Source organism: Procambarus clarkii, chromosome 22 (assembly GCF_040958095.1).
Source record: "Procambarus clarkii isolate CNS0578487 chromosome 22, FALCON_Pclarkii_2.0, whole genome shotgun sequence".
Classification (NCBI taxonomy): Eukaryota; Metazoa; Arthropoda; class Malacostraca; order Decapoda; family Cambaridae; genus Procambarus; species Procambarus clarkii.
This window is the reverse complement of record NC_091171.1, coordinates 43,330,273-43,351,612: the sequence shown is the minus strand read 5'-3', so window position 1 is coordinate 43,351,612 and position 21,340 is coordinate 43,330,273. Positions and strand designations below refer to the sequence as shown.

The 21,340-nt window shown below is 44.6% G+C and overlaps 1 protein-coding gene across 1 annotated transcript in view; it reads left to right on the top strand.

Annotated features, from left to right (window-relative positions):
* The first annotated feature begins 2,158 nt into the window (after positions 1-2,158).
* LOC123761365 (diuretic hormone receptor) overlaps positions 2,159-21,340 on the top strand; it is a 246,388-nt gene continuing 227,206 nt past the window's right edge. Inside the window, exons 1-2 of the mRNA XM_069328905.1 lie at positions 2,159-2,205; positions 2,919-3,196. The gene's annotated coding sequence lies outside the window, so the exon portion shown is untranslated. The remainder of the gene's footprint in view (positions 2,206-2,918; positions 3,197-21,340) is intronic.

Here is a 21,340-nt window from a genome sequence, read left to right as displayed (position 1 = left end):
CAGCCTCCTCGTTAGTGAACTGTACCAAGACAGGTCGTTTCTTGTTACAGTTATACGCCCCAATGCGACGGTGGATTCCCACCTCATTCCCTGCCATGTCGGCTCTGATATCTCTTAAGATCCCCTGTAACTCAAAATCTTCAATCTCCATCCTTTCCTGTCTCGATGATGCCTTGGCTTCAAGTAATCCATGGATTACGATTGACCTCCTCCTCAGTGAAGGGTCATGATGGTCGCCCCCCCCCCCCCCACTCTGGCTGACCCCCTACCTCTCCCACAGTCACTACTCCATTCCCCACCACTCCCCCCTTCCCTTGCCATGCTTCCCTTATTCCTGCCAAATACAGTTGTAAGCCTAGTTATCTCACTTTCCCATGCCACTCTGCTCTTCTTGATATCTTGTTGAATATAGTCCATAAACTCTCGTTTTTGTTTCTGAACCTCGTCCTGTATCTTATTAAAGATTTCACTTTTAATCCCCTGGATTAGATCATCTATCCAAACATCCCTCTTCTTTACAAATTTCCCAAACATCTTCTCCACAAATCTATCCTCTTCTTTAATCATAATACTGCTGGACCTAGACGCCCTTCCTGACCAAGTCATTGCTATAACCCAACATTAACCCACAAGGGGTTCCAAGTATCTTACCAACCTCCTAAACACAAAATAGGGGTCCGTCTAATTACCACAAGCTACACAAGCTTCAGAAAGCTTCCTGGCAATACGTTAGTAATGAATAAATATGATATGTTAGGTTAGGCTGACCTAACCCAACCTAACCTAACCAAACCTAACCTAACCTAACCAAACCTAACCTAGCCTAACCTTTTTTTTTTTTTTTTTTTTTTTTTTTTTTTTTTTTTTTTTTGAGATATATACAAGAGTTGTTACATTCTTGTACAGCCACTAGTACGCGTAGCGTTTCGGGCAGGTCCCTGGAATACGATCCCCTGCCGCGAAGAATCGTTTTTTCATCCAAGTACATATTTTACTGTTGCGTTAAACAGAGGCTACAGTTAAGGAATTGCGCCCAGTAAATCCTCCCCGGCCAGGATACGAACCCATGACATAGCGTCATGGGTTAACCTAACCTAACCTAACCTAACCTAGCCTAACCTAACCAAACCTAACCTAGCCTAACCTAACCGACGCTAGGATCGTCGACTTGATTTGGCGTCACCAGCTCTTTATTTTCGTCTAATTTCTTTATAAAAAGACACTTTTTCAGATTAAAATTAAGTTTTTTCGTGTTGTACATTCAGCATCAACATTATAATGAGTAAATATATCACATTTATTCATTACTAACGTATTGCCAGGAAGCTTTCTGAAGCTTGTGGTAATTAGACGGACCGCAAAAGGGTCGAGTTAGCCTCCAATATTCTCCCCACGTGTGGAATGGTTGCTGCCGGGGGTGAGGTCACGGTCGGTCACTGACTGAGGCTGTGAGGTCACAGTCACCGTGAGGTCTGCTCCACTCTTCACACTGCCACTTTTTTTTGCTTTCTTAATTGCTCTACCGCTGTAGGAGCTCGCTATACACTTGATCACTGCGTTTGTATACACTCCTGTGACAAAAAACTATGTTTCTTGTCTCCCGTAACACTTCAGTGTCTGGAGATAATTGATGTTATTCGCGGACCTTAGGGACACACGTGTCTCTCTCACGACGCCTTCGGACACACACATGTATGTATATACACACACTGTGTGTGTGTGTGTTTGTGTGTGTGTGAGAGTGTGTGTTTGTGTGTACTCACCTAGTTTTGCTTGCGGGGGTTGAGCTCTGGCTCTTTGGTCCCGCCTCTCAACCGTCAATCAACAGGTGTACAGGTTCCTGTGTGTGTGTGTGTGTATCCGTGCATGCGTGCGTGGGTGAGCGTTCGTGTGGTAGCCCAGCTAAGCTTGCCCGACATGATGACCGCGATGACAACGACTTCACGCTGGTGGTGGTGGTGGTGGTGATGGTGGTGGTGGTGGTGGTGGTGATGGTGGTGGTGGTGGTGGTAGTGGTGGTGGTGGTGGTGGTGGTGATGCTGGCTGCTCTTGTGGTAGTGGTAGTAGTGGTGGTGGTGGTGGTGGTGGCACTGGTGGTGGTGGTGGTGGTGGTGGCGGTGGCGGCGGGCGGTGGTGGTGGGCGTCAGAGGCGGTAGAGCAGAGGTGCAGCCCCCAGTCCACGACCGTCGCTACACAGACACAGACGTGAGTGTCTCTCCCGCTGGCCCACAGCCGCCGCGCGCCTCGCTCCGGTCACCCATCCGACACCAGGCCCGCCGGCCCCCCCTCACCGAAATTTCCCACTGACGTGCCCCCTCCCCCCCCCCCCCCCCGGCCCCCCGCGGATTGTTGCGATACCTGTGCAATACTTATAATGACTTTCCCAGGTGTTCAACTGCCACGCCGGAACTTGCAATAACCGGGGTAATTTCAACTACCAAATTTTGCAACTGTGATTTCAATCAGAAATAAACAAGAATCTTCACCGATTCTGCCATAGCTGTGCGATTCTGAACGAAAATTGTACACAAAATTATGGTATTCATCGCTTGATTTTTACTACAAAAAAAAAATCCTATAAGTCAAACGAACATTAAATAAGCCTTAATCCGAATATTAATTTGCATAATTCTCCTAATCCGAACATCATTTCTCATCTCCCACTTAGCGCTCCTTGATTTTCCCTCGATCTTAGATGAGAGATGAGAGTTCCCCAAGCGGTGAGACACAAATTATTCCTTCATTATCACGTGATTAATTCTCATCTACATAGACTATTGCTAACACGTATGTTGCACATTTGATGCAAACTCTTTGAGTATATATATATATATATATATATATATATATATATATATATATATATATATATATATATATATATATATATATATATATATATATTTGCCTACATACAGCCAGAGAATAACATTTACCACCATTCAAACTGCATTCCATGCAGTACTTTGAATCGTGGAATGACTCAAGAAAACCCCTTTGGTGACGTCGAGAGCTTAGGAGGTGTGAACCTGAGACAAAGATGATGTTGTGACAGAGAAGGAAGGGTGACTGTGACTGTCACGAGTGAGGTGACTGTATGACTGTCACGAGACAGGTGACACCATCTGTGAATATTGGACAGGTGACCTGAACCCTACAGAGTACTCCAGCCAGAGACATCACCAGGCGCCTTCAGGTAAGAAATTGTGTGTTTTTTCAAGTTACACACACACACACACATGTATATATATATATACTGTGAGTATACTTTGTTCTGAGGTATGTTCTGGATTAAAGTATACTTGGTGGTTGGTTAGTAAGATAGTGGCGGACTTTGCAACCTCCGATGTTGATAAGTCATTAGTCTAACATGAAGTTTAAGACGAATATGGCCCTTCACCCTGAAGATGTCACACTACACCCTGAAGATATCTCACTACACCCTGAAGATATCTCACTACACCCTGAAGATATCTCACTACACCCTGAAGATGTCACACTACACCCTGAAGATGTCACACTACACCCTGAAGATGTCACACTACATCCTGAAGATATCTCACTACACCCTGAAGATGTCACACTACACCCTGAAGATGTCACACTACACCCTGAAGATGTCACACTACACCCTGAAGATGTCACACTACACCCTGAAGATGTCACACTACACCCTGAAGATGTCACACTACACCCTGAAGATGTCACACTACACCCTGAAGATGTCACACTACACCCTGAAGATGTCACACTACATCCTGAAGATGTCACACTACACCCTGAAGATATCTCACTACACCTTAAAGATATCTCACTACACCCTGAAGATATCTCACTACACCTTAAAGATATCTCACTACACCCTGAAGATATCTCACTACACCCTGAAGATATCTCACTACACCCTGAAGATATCTCACTACTCCCTGAAGATATCTCACTACACCCTGAAGATATCTCACTACACCTTAAAGATATCTCACTACACCCTGAAGATATCTCACTACACCCTGAAGATATCTCACTACACCCTGAAGATATCTCACTACTCCCTGAAGATATCTCACTTCACCTTGAAAGATATCTCACTACACCCCTGAAGATATCTCACCACACCTTGAAAATATCTCACTACACCCTTGAAGATATCTCACCACACCCTGAAGATATCTCACTACACCCTGAAAGATATCTCACTACACACCTGAAGATATCTCACTACACCCTGAAGATATCTCACTACACCTTGAAGATATCTCACTCCACCCTGAAGATATCTCACTACACCCTGAAGATATCTCACTTCACCTTGAAGATATCTCACTACACCCTGAAGATATCTCATTACACCCTGAAGATATCTCACCACACCTTGAAGATATCTCACTACACCTTGAAGATATCTCACTACACCCTGAAGATATCTCACTACACCCTGAAGATATCTCACTCCACCTCTGAAGATATCTCACCACACCCTGAAGATATCTCACTACACCCTGAAGATATCTCACCACACCCTGAAAGATATCTCACTTCACCTTGAAGATATCTCACTACACCCTGAAGATATCTCACTACACCCTGAAGATATCTCACTACACCCTGACGATATCTCACTACACCCTGAAGATATCTCACTACACCCTGAAGATATCTCACTACACCCTGAAGATATCTCACTTCACCCTGAAGATATCTCACTACACCCTGAAGATATCTCACTACACCCTGAAGATATCTCTCTACACCCTGAAGATATCTCACTCCACCCCTGAAGATATCTCACCACACCTTGAAGATATCTCACTACACCCTGAAAGATATCTCACTACACCCCTGAAGATATCTCACTACACCCTGAAGATATCTCACTACACCTTGAAGATATCTCACTACACCCTGAAGATATCTCACTACACCCTGAAGATATCTCACTACACCCTGAAGATATCTCACCACACCTTGAAGATATCTCACTACACCCTGAAGATATCTCACTACACCCTGAAGATATCTCACTACACCTTGAAGATATCTCACTACACCCTGAAGATATCTCACTACACCCTGAAGATATCTCACTCCACCCCTGAAGATATCTCACCACACCTTGAAGATATCTCACTACACCCTGAAGATATCTCACTACACCCTGAAGATATCTCACTACACCCTGAAGATATCTCACTACACCTTGAAGATATCTCACTACACCCTGATGATATCTCACTACACCCTGATGATATCTCACTCCACCCCTGAAGATATCTCACCACACCTTGAAGATATCTCACTACACCCTGAAGATATCTCACTACACCCTGAAGATATCTCACTACACCCTGAAGATATCTCACTACACCCTGAAGATATCTCACTACACCCTGAAAATATCTCACTACACCTTGAAGATATCTCACTACACCTTGAAGATATCTCACTACACCTTGAAGATATCTCACTACACCCTGAAGATATCTCACCACACCTTGAAGATATCTCACTACACCCTGAAGATATCTCACCACACCTTGAAGATATCTCACTAAACCCTGAAGATATCTCACTACACCTTGAAGATATCTCACTACACCTTGAAGATATCTCACCACACCCTTGAAGATACCTCACTACACCTTGAAGATAACACAGAGTTAACACACAGCTCACCTGATAGCCGAAAACTAGTGCACAAGATGCAGACCTTATCTTGGTGAGCTAGTCACAACAGCTTGATTAAACACACACACACAATGAATCCACAATCACGTGAACTTGCAAACGGAAAATTCTTGATACAGCACGACCGTTCGATCCCACAGTCCTGCTCCACAGGTTTTCAAACGCACAGTTTACGAGGTAACTCGCTTGAGTCTTTCGTTGTGAGAGAGGAGCACTTCGCTCGGTAACAAGCCTCGAACTGAACAGGCAGTGTTCTATGTTCTTTATAGTGTTCTCTATTGGAATTGCTCTCTATCTTTGTAGTGTCTAATTTTGGTAGTGTTCTCTAGCTTGATAGTGTTATCTCTATTGCTGTAATGTTCTCTATTTATTTTTCTACATCACTGTAGTTTTCTGTATCTTTTAGTGTTCTGTAAGCTTGTAGTGTTCTGTGTCGTGGTGTTTAATATCGTTGAAATACTCGTTAGTTCTTTAGTGTTCACTATCGGTGCATAGCGTTCTTTAGCTGTATAAGTAAAGCTTCTCCTCTATATATACTTGAACATTCACTTATATTGTCGTCTAAACGTTTACTGAACTCCCAGAGAAAATAATGGGACTGAGGTTTAATTTCTGCAAGGTAAGCATAGAGATAACTTTGATGTCAGGTTTTCTTAACAAGATAACATTGATGTTGATGTTCCTTAATGGGATAACATTGATGTTGATGCTCCTTAATGGGGTAACATTGATGTTCATGCTAACATTGACATTTACTCCTCTTGGTAAAAAATCAGTAACCACATTGGCTCGATTTCGGTCATTTTATACAATCTTTTCAGACAATACACAAACACCCATGTTTACATTATACAAAATACACATTTGAGGAGAAAACAGTCTCCACTTAGGCCAGCATCCAACACTAATACAACAGAACCGTGTATGAAAGTAATAATAGGTTCAAATAGTACAAAATGCAAAGTATTATCCTGTAATTGTGCACACTGTTGCAGCTTCAGGTCTATTCCGATAGACCCAGAGACAATAGACTCATTAGGTAAATGTTCAATCAGATTTATGAGTGAATTAGGCGATCAAATTATTATTGACACCAAACACTCTATATATAAATAAGATTATACTAACTATATAAATGTTTAGTGTATACAAAATATCTTGTAGATATCTATTCATGAATATCATAGAAAGGGTGATAGCAAGAATCTTCTTTATATTTCTTATGTTCTTCACTTGAGAAGGAAGTTGAAAAATTAATTATCCAAAGTTCATTGTACAGTTTTATTATGACCTGACGCTAAGAGGTGAGTTTCGTTGAACATGTCAACATTTTCAAAGGCAGAGGTAAAAAAAAGTAAGCTTCAGCTTACTTTTATATATAACCAATATATATATATACCCAATATATAACCATGATAAAGCAAGTTAAGTAAAGTGATGCCTGAACCAATGTTGGATACTCTGCCTTAGTCTTGATGATAAGAGTGAGATGACTGCTATTGGTTGGGTGACGTTGTTTAGCATGTAGTGCTTTGCCGATCTCTAATTTTGTGTCGTCGTTGTATCATTCGATTATTTCGGTGTTGTTTGGCCAGAATGCCTGGACGATAGAGCGACGGGTCTCGCTTCATGCAGGTCGGCATTCAATCCCCGACCGTCCAAGGGGTTGGGCACCATTCCTTTCCTCCCGTCCCATCCCAATTCCTTATCCTGACCCCCTTCCCAGTGCTATATAGTCGTAATGGCTTGGTGCTTTCCCCCTGATAATTACCTTACCTTGGCCAGAATGCTCCCTGGAGATCACCTAGGTGTGTGTAGTACTTAGGTTCTTTGATGGAGTTCTGAGTTTTCGTACTGTCAGGTACCTTGAAAGAGTCGTTGTTGTCTTACCTATATACTGAGATCGTTGGGGCTGACAATAGACAAGTAGACACGTCTCTCACTCAAGGCGTTTCGTTTGGTGTTGGAAGTGTTCTTCTGAAGCATTTTGGCGGTTCTCTTCCTCTTGTGGTAGACTGATAACTCTATCATCTGGTTGGTATCGTCTTTCAGGGCTCTTTCCTCCCTTTTGTGAGTCGTGGAAAAGATCGTCTAGAATATTTTAATAGACACAACAGATGCTAAATACAGCTGACAGCTGAGTGGACAGCGCTTCGGATTCGTAGTCCTGAAGTTCCGGGTTCGATCCCCGGTGGAGGCAGTGACATATGGACAAAATGTTTCTTTCACCCTGATGCTCCTGCTACCTAGCTGTAAATAGGTACCTGGGGAGTTAGACAGTTGCTACGGGCTGCTTCTTAGGGGAAAGAGGGGGGGGGGGGGGGTGGAACAAGAAGGAGGCCTGGTCGAGGACCGGGCCGCGGGGAAAGCTAAGCCCCCGAAACCATCTCAAGATAACCTCATGATAGATGCTATAGAGTTGGCCTTTTCATCAAGGCGGTTCTCATTTCTTTCACTGTTGCATTCAAAACATCGGTCAGAGCATTATTTCTCATCCATTTTTTCTTAATTTTTATCGTCAGAATGTCCCTTTTACCCCCTAGATTGACTTAAGAGTTGCGTCCAATATGTCCACAGATCAAAGATGAAATATTTATCCTTATTTTATATTTAATCTGTGACGAGGATTCGAACCTGCGTCCGAGAGCATCCCAGACACTGCCTTAATCGACTGAGCTACGACATGGCTAAAAGAGTTGAAACAGTAAGTTCAGTGAAACTTCGGTTTCAGCTCTTTTTAACCATGTCGCAGCTCAGTCGATTAAGACAGCGTCTGGGGTGCTCTCGGACGCAGGTTCGAATCCTCGTCACGGCCCTTGTGGATTTGTTCATGTGATGTCCTGTAGATTATGTACAATCTGTAAAACTGTAGTTTGTAGAAAGATCAGTATTCCAACACTTTGAGTCTAACGTCCTAATTCAGCCCCTGAAACCCTAAAATTCCAACCTCCCCTTCCCCCTTTCCTGGTTGATAACCTCTGCGTTATCTATTATCAAGACCTGCGTTGCTCTACTGAGTCCCCATCAACACCTTCTTGCACCTGGTGCAGCTGGTGAGATTACAACTAACGCAGGCGGAGGCTACACTCTGCTCCTGCCTGTCAAAGCACTAACGCGTTCCAGATTTAAAGCAACGTTGGTCCTCATACTATAGACTACAGTGAGAAGGTCACCATTCTTCTGCGAGACAATAGCACCTGTGTTAAGAACCTTGAGACTCACAGCCTCCGAGAATCAAATCAAGCAAGAGATCTTTCAGAGAAAATCTTAAAAATGTGTGTGTCTAAACGTGTACTTTTTCTTCTACTACATAATAACAGGGTTATTATAGTACAATGATCACGTGACGCTGTACACAAACGACCTCCGGGGCGTCAGTTCACTCGTAAGGTTTTTGATTCCATTCCCGGACTCCCCACGCTGAAGTTTCAGCACTTTTCTTACTTCTGATGCCTCTGCTCACCTCGGGGAACATAAGCACCTGAGAGTTAGGTGATTCTATCACCTAACATATATATATATATATATATATATATATATATATATATATATATATATATATATATATATATATATATATATATATATATATATATATATATATATATATAGTGTGTAGAAATATAAGAGATTCTATTAGTTTGCATGAGGTTGGAGGCCAGAGGCTTGCGGTTAGCTTCATTCAACTTCATTCCTATTGGTCCTAGAAGGACAATTGAGCATCCCTTCCTCTCTCACGTATTCAGTAAAAGGCGGTAGGCCTAATCCCTAGATTTCTTTTCGTTTTGGATGAGAGAGAGAGGGGGGGGAAGAGAGAGAGAGAGAGAGAGAGAGAGAGAGAGAGAGAGAGAGAGAGAGAGAGAGAGAGAGAGAGAGAGAGAGAGAGAGAGAGAGAGAGAGAGAGAGAGAGAGAGAGAGAGAGAGAGAGAGAGAGAGAGAGCGTGTTCTTGAAGATATCGTCATACTGCAACCCAAATTTGCCAGTGCAGGCTACTTGGCATATGCCTCTGTATGACTAACCATCCTGTGTGATGGGGATTTTTTTAGCATCACGTAGCTAGCTTTTTGACACACTGTACTTCCTTTCATATAGTCTAGGGCAGCTGCACAAATGAAGATGTATCTAATGTATTAATAAAAAAAATACAGAGAGAGAAAGAGAGAGAGAGAGACAGATGTCCTGTAGATTATGTACACTCAGTACAAATGTAGTGTGTAGAAATATCAGTATATATTCCAACACTTTAAGTCTAACGTAGCTGGTTCGAGGCCCCGATGACCCAAGTGAACGAAATGTTATTATCCACATTTATCATGCAGAATTATCACCCATAGTTATCATGCAAAGTTATTACTTTCACATGTCATCAAATAGTTTAAGGTAAGACCTTAAGCATTTATGTCTTAATATAACTGTTATCTTGCAGGAAATAGGCGTAACGAACATGCCACAATTTAGTACGATGTGTTGTGAAGAAAACCTCAATTTAACATGACGCCTTAATGAGAAACCTTGAATTAATCACATAAAAGTCTTGCGTTTGCATTCCATTTTAACCCTTTGCTTGATACCTGTTTGATGGGGGGTTCTACAAGTTCTCCTACTCCTCAAGCCTGGCCTGAGGCCAGACTTGGCGGAGCCTGGCGCTGGTTAATAACGAGAAGTGTTTAGCGAGCTCCTTCAGTGCGCAGTTTGATAGTCAGACCTCGCGCTAGACCGCAGTCAAGAGGGAAATTGAACTCGTTAATTTCTTGAGCGAAGACGGCGTTTTCAATATTTACCCCTGTATATTAAATTCCGTTTTCTTTCTCAGTGTGTGAGTGTGTGTGTGTGTGTATATATATATATATATATATATATATATATATATATATATATATATATATATATATATATATATATATATATATATATATATATATATTATTAAATATGACCGAAAAAGTAAGATTAATAATTCTAACACGAATTTTCTCAATCTTTCGTACATTTCTTTTCACTGTTGGTGGTAATTCAAAAATCAATTCTCCAAAATTCATTTTTATTTCTAGTCTGACGCGACACTTGAGCGCGTTTCGTAAAACTTATTACATTTTCAAAGACTTTAGTTTACACATACACAACTGAATAGAACTTACACATCTCCGATTTGTTTATATCTACATTTTAGTGAGGTGGATGGGGTGAGGTGGTATTAATAGGGTATTAAATTCATCAACACAAGACAGAACACGAAACAATGGGTATTAAATGGAAGTGATTGTAGAAAGCCTATTGGTCCATATTTCTTGATGCTTCTATATTGGAGCGGAGTCTTGAGGTGGGTAGAATATAGTTGTGCATTAATTGGCTGTTGATTGCTGGTGTTGACTTCTTAATGTGTAGTGCCTCGCAAACGTCAAGCCGTCTGCTATCGCAAACGTCAAGCCGTCTGCTATCGCAGACGTTTGCGAGGCACTACACATTAAGAAGTCAACACCAGCAATCAACAGCCAATTAATGCACAACTATATTCTACCCACCTCAAGACTCCGCTCCAATATAGAAGCATCAAGAAATATGGACCAATAGGCTTTCTACAATCACTTCCCCCCGCAAGCACATCTAGGTAAGTGCTGAGCACACGTTTCTGTGCACTGAGCACCTCGCTACATATCTCCAGGGTAGTTACAACCCGCAGGTAACTACGGAGGCCCTTCACCAACTTGGGGTAATTATACTCCACATTTTGCTCTGAACTGAATTGTGAGTAAACTTTCTAATTACTTACTAATGAACTTAACTGAGAAGGAACTTAAGTTCTCTGATTTTATGTTCGTGTGTTTAAGGATATACTTCCCTTAACTAGAAGATAATGCCTCTTTGTTTAATTATTGTTGTTTGAATAAATGTCCAAAGGGTTGGAGGCCAGTGACTAGAGTCCGACCCGTCTAGGACATAGACTGGTAGTGGTACGTACGACTGGTAGAACCTACCACTGGTAGACCCCCCATCCCCCTACTCATTTCCCCTCACAGCCTGCCCCAACACCCCCCCCCCCCTTTTCCCTTAATTGGTGAAAGGTGTCGCGTCGCCTCCCTAGATTTTTCACTGAACGACACTGAGCGGGAATTCCGCTTTACATTTACTGACAGAGAGAGAGAGAGAGAGAGAGAGAGAGAGAGAGAGAGAGAGAGAGAGAGAGAGAGAGAGAGAGAGAGAGAGAGAGAGAGAGAGAGAGAGAGAGAGAGAGAGAGAGAGAGAGAGAGAGAGAGAGAGAGAGAGAGAGAGAGAGAGAGAGAGAGAGAGGGGGGGAGAGAGAGAGAGAGAGAGAGAGAGAGAGAGAGAGAGAGAGAGAGAGAGAGAGAGAGAGAGAGAGAGAGAGAGAGAGAGAGAGAGAGAGAGAGAGAGAGAGAGAGAGAGATGAATAGAGTGGAGAAGGTAGAAGAGAAGAGAGACAGGTAGAGAGAAGAAGAACCCATGCATGAAAAACGTCAAAATCACGTTGTTTTAAATTTTGACTAAAACGTCGCATTAGTAACGAATTGGCAACAAATATCGGATAAAAATAATAATAATAATAATACGTACAAGAGGGAGAAGGAGAGAGGGGAAAAAGAGGAGAACTACAGGAGAAAGGAGAAGGAAGAGAATGGAGGAGAAGTTAAGGAAACAATCAGAGAGGGAACCACCTGACTCCAGCTGTCCCTATTGTTCGTCCAATACCAGCTGGACCTTGGTCACGTTAAGGGTGTGTTGGGGTGTGTTTTGGGGTGTGTTGGTGGTGTGTTGGGGGTGTGTTTTGGGGTGTGTTGGGGGGTTTTGGGGTGTGTTGGGGTGTGTTGGTGGTGTGTTGGGGTGTGTTGGGGGTTGTTGGGGTGTGTTGGGGGTGTTGGGGGTGTGTTGGGGGGTGTTTTGGGGGGTGTTGGGGTGTGTTGGGGGTGTTTTGGGGGGTGTTGGGGTGTGTTTTGGGGTGTGTTGGGGGGTGTTGGGGTGTTTTGGGGTGTGTTGGGGTGTGTTGGGAGGTGTTGGGGGTGTGTTGGGGGTGTTGGGGGTGTTGTGGGGTGTTGGGGTGTGTTGGGAGGTGTTGGGGTGTGTTGGGAGGTGTTGGGGTGTGTTGGGAGGTGTTGGGGTGTGTTGGGAGGTGTTGGGGTGTGTTGGGGGTGTGTTGGGGTGTGTTGGTGGTGTGTTGGGGTGTGTTGGGGGTGTGTTGGGGGGTGTTGGGGTGTGTTGGGAGGTGTTGGGGTGTGTTGGGGTGTGTTGGTGGTGTGTTGGGGTGTGTTTTGAGGTGTGTTGGGGGGTGTTGGGGTGTGTTGGGAGGTGTTGGGGTGTGTTGGGGTGTGTTGGTGGTGTGTTGGGGTGTGTTTTGAGGTGTGTTGGGGGGTGTTGGAGTGTGTTGGGGGGGGGTGTTGGGGGGTTTTGGGGGTGTGTTAGGGTGTGTTGGGGTGTGTTGGGGTGTGTTGGGGTGTGTTGGGGGTGTTGGGAGGTGTTGGGGGGTGTGTTGGGGGGGTGTTGGGGTATGTTGGGGTGTGTTAGGGTGTGTTGGGGGTGTTGGGGGGTGTTGGGGTGTGTTGGGGTGTGTTAGGGTGTGTTGGGGTGTGTTGGGGTGTGTTGGGATGTGTTGGGGTGTGTTGGGGTGTGTTAGGGTGTGTTGGGGTGTGTTGGGGTGTGTTGGGAGGTGTTGGAGTGTGTTGGGGGGTGTTGGGGGTGTGTTAGGGTGTGTTGGGGTGTGTTGGGGCGTGTTGGGGTGTGTTGGAAGGGGTTGGGGTGTGTTGGGGTGTGTTAGGGTGTGTTGGGGTGTGTTGGGGGGTGTTGGGGGTGTTGGAGTGTGTTGGGGGGTGTTAGAGGGTGTTGGGGGTGTGTTATGGTGTGTTGGGGCGTGTTGGGGTTTGTTGGGGGGAGTTGGGAGGTGTTGGGGGGGTGTTGGGGTGTGTTAGGGTGTGTTGGGGGGTGTTGGGGGTGTGTTGGGGGTGTTGGGGTGTGTTGGGGGGTGTTGGGGTGTGTTGGGGGGTGTTGGGGGTGTGTTGGGGGTGTTGGGGTATGTTAGGATGTGTTGGGGGGTGTTAGGATGTGTTGGGGTGTGTTAGGATGTGTTGGGGTGTGTTAGGATGTGTTGGGGTGTGTTGTGGTGTGTTGGGGTGTGTTAGGATGTGTTGGGGTGTGTTGGGGTGTGTTGAGGTGTGTTAGGGTGTGGAGTACCGTCACTACTCAACGTTTCAATCAATCAATCGTCCACTGAACGTTTCCAAATCCTTATCCTGACCCTTCCAAGTGCTATATTAGTAGCAATAGCTGTGGCGCTTACCCCTGATAACACCCTCCCCCTCTATCATTCCCGAAACTGAACCTCCTCAGCTTAGAGCCAGAGTTACGAGTCCTAATTTTGGCTGATATCTTCAATACCTTGATCATATCTCCCCTGTGAATGACCACCAACCAATTCTGGACTTATGAATCCAGGAATTTGAACTCTCCCTTAGAATTAGAAAATTAAAAGTTTTAAAAAATGGTTTATTAATATTATTTAAAGTGACTATGAATATACGGTTACGTGACTAAAATATACCAATGATGAACGGCGATAACAAGGGGTACTATTTTGATAACAAAATAGATAACATAAAACTAGAACAAACAGGGTAAGATTAGATTTAGAAAAGACCTGGGTAAATACTGGTTTGGAAACAAAGAGAATTGTTGGTTTATGGAGCAAATTACCGAGGGGGTAATATAATAGACATGAAGTCGCTAGATTGTTTCAAGCGTAGCATAGACAAATTTATTTAAGGGTCTGCACAATTTGTTCTCGTATTCATAAGCCTTAATAAATTCATTATTACTCATGGATAAAAATGAGTCAGGATCAGTCGTACTTTTATACAACACGGACGTTGTATTAAGTCAGATATTGTATTCAGAAAATACAATATCCTGTTCAGGAAAATATAATTAAAAAAAATGATTTTTTGTCTGTTGCTTAGTAATTACGATACAAAGGATTATTTAGTTTATCTACGGTTATCTTGAGATGATTTCAAGGCTTTAGTGTCCCCGCGGCCCGGTCCTCGACCAGGCCTCCACCCCCAGGAAGCAGCCCGTGACAGCTGACTAACACCCAGGTACCTATTTTACTGCTAGGTAACAGGGGCATAGGGTGAAAGAAACTCTGCCCGTTGTTTCTCGCCGGCGCCCGGGATCGAACCCGGGACCACAGGATCACAAGTCCAGTGTGCTGTCCGCTCGGCCGACCGGCTCCCTTACCTAAACGGTAACTAAAATAATTCTTCATCATTACTTGGGCTGGACGGTAGAGCGACGGTCTCGCGTCATGCAGGTCGGCGTTCAATCCCCGACCGTCCAAGGGGTTGGGCACCATTCCTTCCCTCACTCGTCCCATCCCAAATCCTTATCCTGATCCCTTCTAAGTGCTGTATAGTCGTAATGGCTTAGCGCTTTCTCCTGATAGCTCTCTTATCTAGTTGTGACAGTTTATCCAGAACATTTGACTCACGTGAAAGATAATCTGTCGTTTGCAATCTTCAACTAATTGTTGTACAAACCTTTTTTATAGAGTTTGTAAAATAACTCTTACAAACATAAGGCATAATGTAATTGAACTTGGATGGGGTTTCTGGGAGAGCCTCTACCCGGGCCAGGGTTGGTTTGTGTGAGCTTGGTCCAACAGGCTGTTGCTTGGAGCGGCCCGCAGGCTCACATATCCACCACAGCCCGGTTAGTCCGGCACTTCTTGCAGAAAACTGTCTAGATTTTTCTTGAAGATGTCCACTTTTTTTCAGGCAATATTTCTTATGCTCGCTGGGAGGAAGTTGAACAACCGAGGATCTCTGATGTTAATACCGAGTTCTATGATTGCCTATGGAACCCATGTTCTTCATTGGCTCTAATATGTATTTCCTTCCGTATCTATCGCTCCAGTATGTTGTTATTCTACTGAGCAAACTTGGGACCTGGCCCTCCAGTACCTTGTATGTATATATTATTTGATACCTCTCTCTCACACACAGAGATCACACTAACGTGATGCATCAAATGAACAAATCCACAAGGGCCGTGACGAGGATTCGAACCTGCGTCCAGAAGCATCCCAGACCTTGCCTTAATCGACTGAGCTACGACAGGGTTAAAAGGGTTGAAACCGAAGTTCTACTAAAGTTATACTATCCAGTAAGTTCAGTAGAACTTCGGTTTCAACCCTTTTAACCCTGTCGTAGCTCAGTCGATTAAGGCAGTGTCTGGGATGCTCCCGGACGCAGGTTCAATCCTCGTCACGGCCCTTGTGGATTTGTTCACCCCTCTCTCTCGTCTCCTTTCCAGTGAGTACATTTTGAGAGCATTGAGACGATCCCAGTAGTTTAGGTGCTGTTATCGTGTCTCTGTATTCCGTGTATGTTGTCTGTATTCCCTCTGTTTCAGTGATTAATATCATGGCTCATCTGTTAGCTTCATTTTTTCCTACCTCCAGTAATAAATGTGTGACCTGAAATTACACATTCGTCCTGATAGTTTTTGTTTTCTGTATCGTCCATCTTATTGTTTTGTTTCTATAATAGCTATAACATCAGAATGGCCATTGATAACTAGAGCCTCGAAGTCTGAGGACTTGCGTATGGTGAGGTATGGTGGAAACGAGGAAGTTAATCGAAATACAGAGTACAGGGCACAATCATAGAAGGAAAGCAACATGTAAAAGATCTGGGAATTATGACGTCTGACGATCTGACATTTAGTTATCATATCCGAGCAAATATAGCGGCGGCCAGGAACATGATAGGATGGATTATGAGAACGTTCACATCCAGAGACCCACAGAAATGCTAATAATACTATTTAAATCACTGGTGCTGTCCCGTCTTGAGTATTGCTCGGTACTCACTTTCCCTTTCAGAGCAGGAGAGATCTCTGAATTAGAGGGAATACAGAGAACATATACGGCACGCTTAGACACGATAAAACACCTAAATTATTGGGACTGTCTCAAAGCTCCCAAAATGTACTCTGTGGAAAGAAGACGAGAGAGATACTAAATAATAGACACATGGAAAATACTGGAGGGCCAGATCCCAAATTTGCACAGTATAATAACAACATACTGGAGCGAAAGATAAGGAAGGAAATGCAGAATAGAATCAATGAGGAGTAGAGGTGCCATAGGCACAATCAGAGAACACTGTCTGAACATCAGAGGTCCACAGCTGCTCAACACCCTCCCAGCAAGCATGAGAACTATTGCCGGAACAAAGGTGGATGTATTCAAGAGACAACTAGATACGTGCTTGCAAGAAATGCTGGACCAACCAGGCTGTAGAGGATATGTGGGCCGCCCCAAGCAACAGCCTGTTGGACCAAGCTCTCACAAGTCAAGCCTGGCCTCGGGCCGGGCTCAGGGAGTAGAAGAACACCCAGAACCCTGTCCAGATATGCTCCAAGTATGCTCCAGGTATGCTTCATAAACTACATGTGCTGACCTGAAATCCTTTTATGGCTGCATATATGAATACATTGAGGGATCTGAAGGCTAGAGGAGTGTGTTGCACATCATGCTGGCAATGTATTGAGAATGTTGCCCTGCCTGCATGAGCAGTCCTGCCTGCTTTCCTTGTGGATTTTGGTTCTAAATGTCTCGGTAGATCTACTTAACAGCCTGGAGGAACAAGGTCAACCCAAGGTCATTTAAATGGAGGCCATTGAACAAGTGCAAAGGGTTGTATAAATGCTCTAACATATATTTAAAAATTTCTCATATTTTATCATATATTTATATATTATTTATATATATATTTATATATTATTTATATATATTTATATATTATTTATATATATTTATATATATTACTCATACCTGGTTGGTACCTGGTTGATGGGGTTCTGGGAGTTCTTCTACTCCACAAGCCCGGCCCGAGGCCAGGCTTGACTTGTGAGAGTTTGCTCCACCAGGCTGTTGGTTGATACCTGGTTGATGGGGTTCTGGGAGTTCTTTTACTCCACAAGCCCGGCCCGAGGCCAGGCTTGACTTGTGAGAGTTTGGTCCACCAGGCCACCAGGTCTACCATACATTTAAAAAAATATATATATATTTCTCCTACCTAAAGAGAAAGATACTTGTATGTGCTTACTTCTTCAAGCTTTGTTTAACGCTCCACTTTCAGTGGTATAACTGGGAGGAAATAATAAAATAGAGAATTGTATTAGGTGGCAGGGACTCTTTGAATCTCCCTCACTTCCCTCTGACAACTGTGATCTCGCTATTGTCATCCTCATCTGTCTGTGTGGGATCCGCAATCTATGCAACTCTGGCATAAATAATGGCTGTTTTTTTTCAAATGCAATCTCTGTCGAATTTCAGTATTTTCACCCACCATTACAGAGCTCACAGCCTATTTCCCCTCTGCGATTCGAGTCATTCTACGTAATCGGTGACTTTTTTTCAATTCCTCCGCCTGGAACACTGAGAGGGGGTTGTGTTCATTCGTGCAACACAGAGAGGGTGTTGTGTTCACTCCTGCAACACTGAGAGGGTGTTGTGTTCACCCCTGCAACACTGAGAGGGTGTTGTGTTCACTCTTGCAACACTGAGAGGGTGTTGTGTTCACTCTTGCAACACTGAGAGGGTGTTGTGTTCACTCCTGCAACACTGAGAGGGTGTTGTGTTCACCCCTGCAACACTGAGAGGGTGTTGTGTTCACCCCTGCAACACTGTGAGGGTGTTGTGTTCACTCATGCAACACTGAGAGGGTGTTGTGTTCACTTCTGCAACACTGAGAGGGTGTTGTGTTCATTCGTGCAACACTGAGAGGGTGTTGTGTTCACTCCTGCAACACTAAGAGGGTGTTGTGTTCACTCTTGGAACACTGTGAGGGTGTTGTGTTCACTCCTGCAACACTGAGAGGGTGTTGTGTTCACTTCTGCAACACTGTGAGGGTGTTGTGTTCACTTCTGCAACACTGAGAGGGTGTTGTGTTCACTCCTGCAACACTGAGAGGGTGTTGTGTTCACTTCTGCAACACTGAGAGGGTGTTGTGTTCACTCTTGGAACACTGAGAGGGTGTTGTGTTCACTCTTGCAACACTGTGAGGGTGTTGTGTTCACTCCTGCAACACTGAGAGGGTGTTGTGTTCACTTCTGCAACACTGAGAGGGTGTTGTGTTCACTCTTGGAACACTGAGAGGGTGTTGTGTTCACTCTTGCAACACTGTGAGGGTGTTGTGTTCACTTCTGCAACACTGAGAGGGTGTTGTGTTCACTCCTGCAACACTGAGAGGGTGTTGTGTTCACTTCTGCAACACTGTGAGGGTGTTGTGTTCACTTCTGCAACACTGAGAGGGTGTTGTGTTCACTTCTGCAACACTGAGAGGGTGTTGTGTTCACTCCTGTAGCACTGAGAGGGTGTTGTGTTCACTCCTGCAACACTGAGAGGGGGTTGTGTTCACTTCTGCAACACTGAGAGGGTGTTGTGTTCACTCTTGGAACACTGAGAGGGTGTTGTGTTCACTTCTGCAACACTGTGAGGGTGTTGTGTTCACTTCTGCAACACTGTGAGGGTGTTGTGTTCACTCTTGGAACACTGAGAGGGTGTTGTGTTCACTCTTGCAACACTGTGAGGGTGTTGTGTTCACTTCTGCAACACTGAGAGGGTGTTGTGTTCACTCCTGCAACACTGTGAGGGTGTTGTGTTCACTCCTGCAACACTGAGAGGGTGTTGTGTTCACTCCTGCAACACTGAGAGGGTGTTGTGTTCACTCTTGCAACACTGTGAGGGTGTTGTGTTCACTCCTGCAACACTGAGAGGGTGTTGTGTTCACTTCTGCAACACTGAGAGGGTGTTGTGTTCACTCCTGCAACACTGTGAGGGTGTTGTGTCCACTCTTGGAACACTGAGAAGGTGTTGTGTTCACTTCTGCAACACTGAGAGGTGTTGTGTTCACTCCTGCAACACTGAGAGGGTGTTGTGTTCACTCCTGCAACACTGTGAGGGTGTTGTGTTCACTCTTGCAACACTGTGAGGGTGTTGTGTTCACTTCTGCAACACTGAGAGGGTGTTGTGTTCACTCCTGCAACACTGAGAGGGTGTTGTGTTCACTTCTGCAACACTGAGAGGGTGTTGTGTTCACTCTTGGAACACTGAGAAGGTGTTGTGTTCACTTCTGCAACACTGAGAGGTGTTGTGTTCACTCCTGCAACACTGAGAGGTGTTGTGTTCACTTCTGCAACACTGAGAGGGTGTTGTGTTCACTTCTGCAACACTGAGAGGGTGTTGTGTTCACTCCTGCAACACTGAGAGGGTGTTGTGTTCATTCGTGCAACACTGAGAGGGTGTTGTGTTCACTCCTGTAACACTGAGAGGGTGTTGTGTTCATTCGTGCAACACTGAGAGGGTGTTGTGTTCACTCCTGTAATACTGAGAGGGTTTGTGTTCACTCCTGCAACACTGAGAGGGAGTTGTGTTCACCCCTGCAACACTGAGAGGGGGTTAAGAGGGGTTCCAGGGACAAGGGGGTTTCCCCTTGTCCCTGGAACTACCAGGGACAAGGGGAGATAGGAGAGACTTAAGGCAGAGAGAGGAAGAGAGTGATAAACCTACTAAAAGCTTCATTTTGGGGGAGATAGGGGGATGTGCATCAAGGGAGATGGCAGAAGTTGTATTTAGTGTTGTTAAGAGTTAAATTTGTTATTACTCTTTATGGAAGTGTGTGTACTCATCTAGTTGTGCTTGCAGGGGTTGGGCTGCAGCTCTTTGGTTCCACTTAATTGTATGTCAGACTTTCCCGTGGGAGAATATCGCCAAGTGGCCTTGTATGGGTCAATTTAGAGTGAAGTTAGTGTGAGTTACGTCCCATGGCTGTTGTAGTTTAATTATATAGGGCCGCGTCAGTTATGTTAGAATGTTTTTATCTTTCTGATCGTTTTCTCTCTACTTCAGTCTTACCTCATGTTTCCCCCCCTCTTTACTCCAGTCCCTCCTCCGCTCTCCATTTTCTGTCTCGCTCTGTCTTAGCTCATTACTGCTCTCCTCACCACTACTCTCTATAGGTCCTCCTTCTCTGTGGCTATAGGTCCTCCTTCTCTGTGGCTATAGGTCCTCCTTCTCTGTGGCTATAGGTCCTTCTCTGTGGCTATAGGCCCTCCTTCTCTGTGGCTATAGGTCCTTCTCTGTGGCTATAGGTCCTCCTTCTCTGTGGCTATAGGCCCTCCTTCTCTGTGGCTATAGGTCCTCCTTCTCTGTGGCTATAGGCCCTCCTTCTCTGTGGCTATAGGCCCTCCTTCTCTGTGGTTATAGGCCCTCCTTCTCTGTGGCTATAGGCCCTCCTTCTCTGTGGCTATAGGTCCTCCTTCTCTGTGGCTATAGGTCCTCCTTCTGTGGCAATAGGTTCTCCTTCTCTGTGGCTATAGGCCCTCCTTCTCTGTGGCTATAGGTCCTCCTTCTGTGGCAATAGGTCCTCCTTCTCTGTGGCTATAGGCCCTCCTTCTCTGTGGCTATAGGTCCTCCTTCTGTGGCTATAGGCCCTCCTTCTCTGTGGCTATAGGTCCTCCTTCTCTGTGGCTATAGGTCCTCCTTCTCTGTGGTTATAGGTGCTCCTCTCCTTCTCCTCATCACCACTACTCTCCCAAACTCCTCCTCTCTCCCTCTTCCCACCTCAGTTGTTACAACATCCAGCA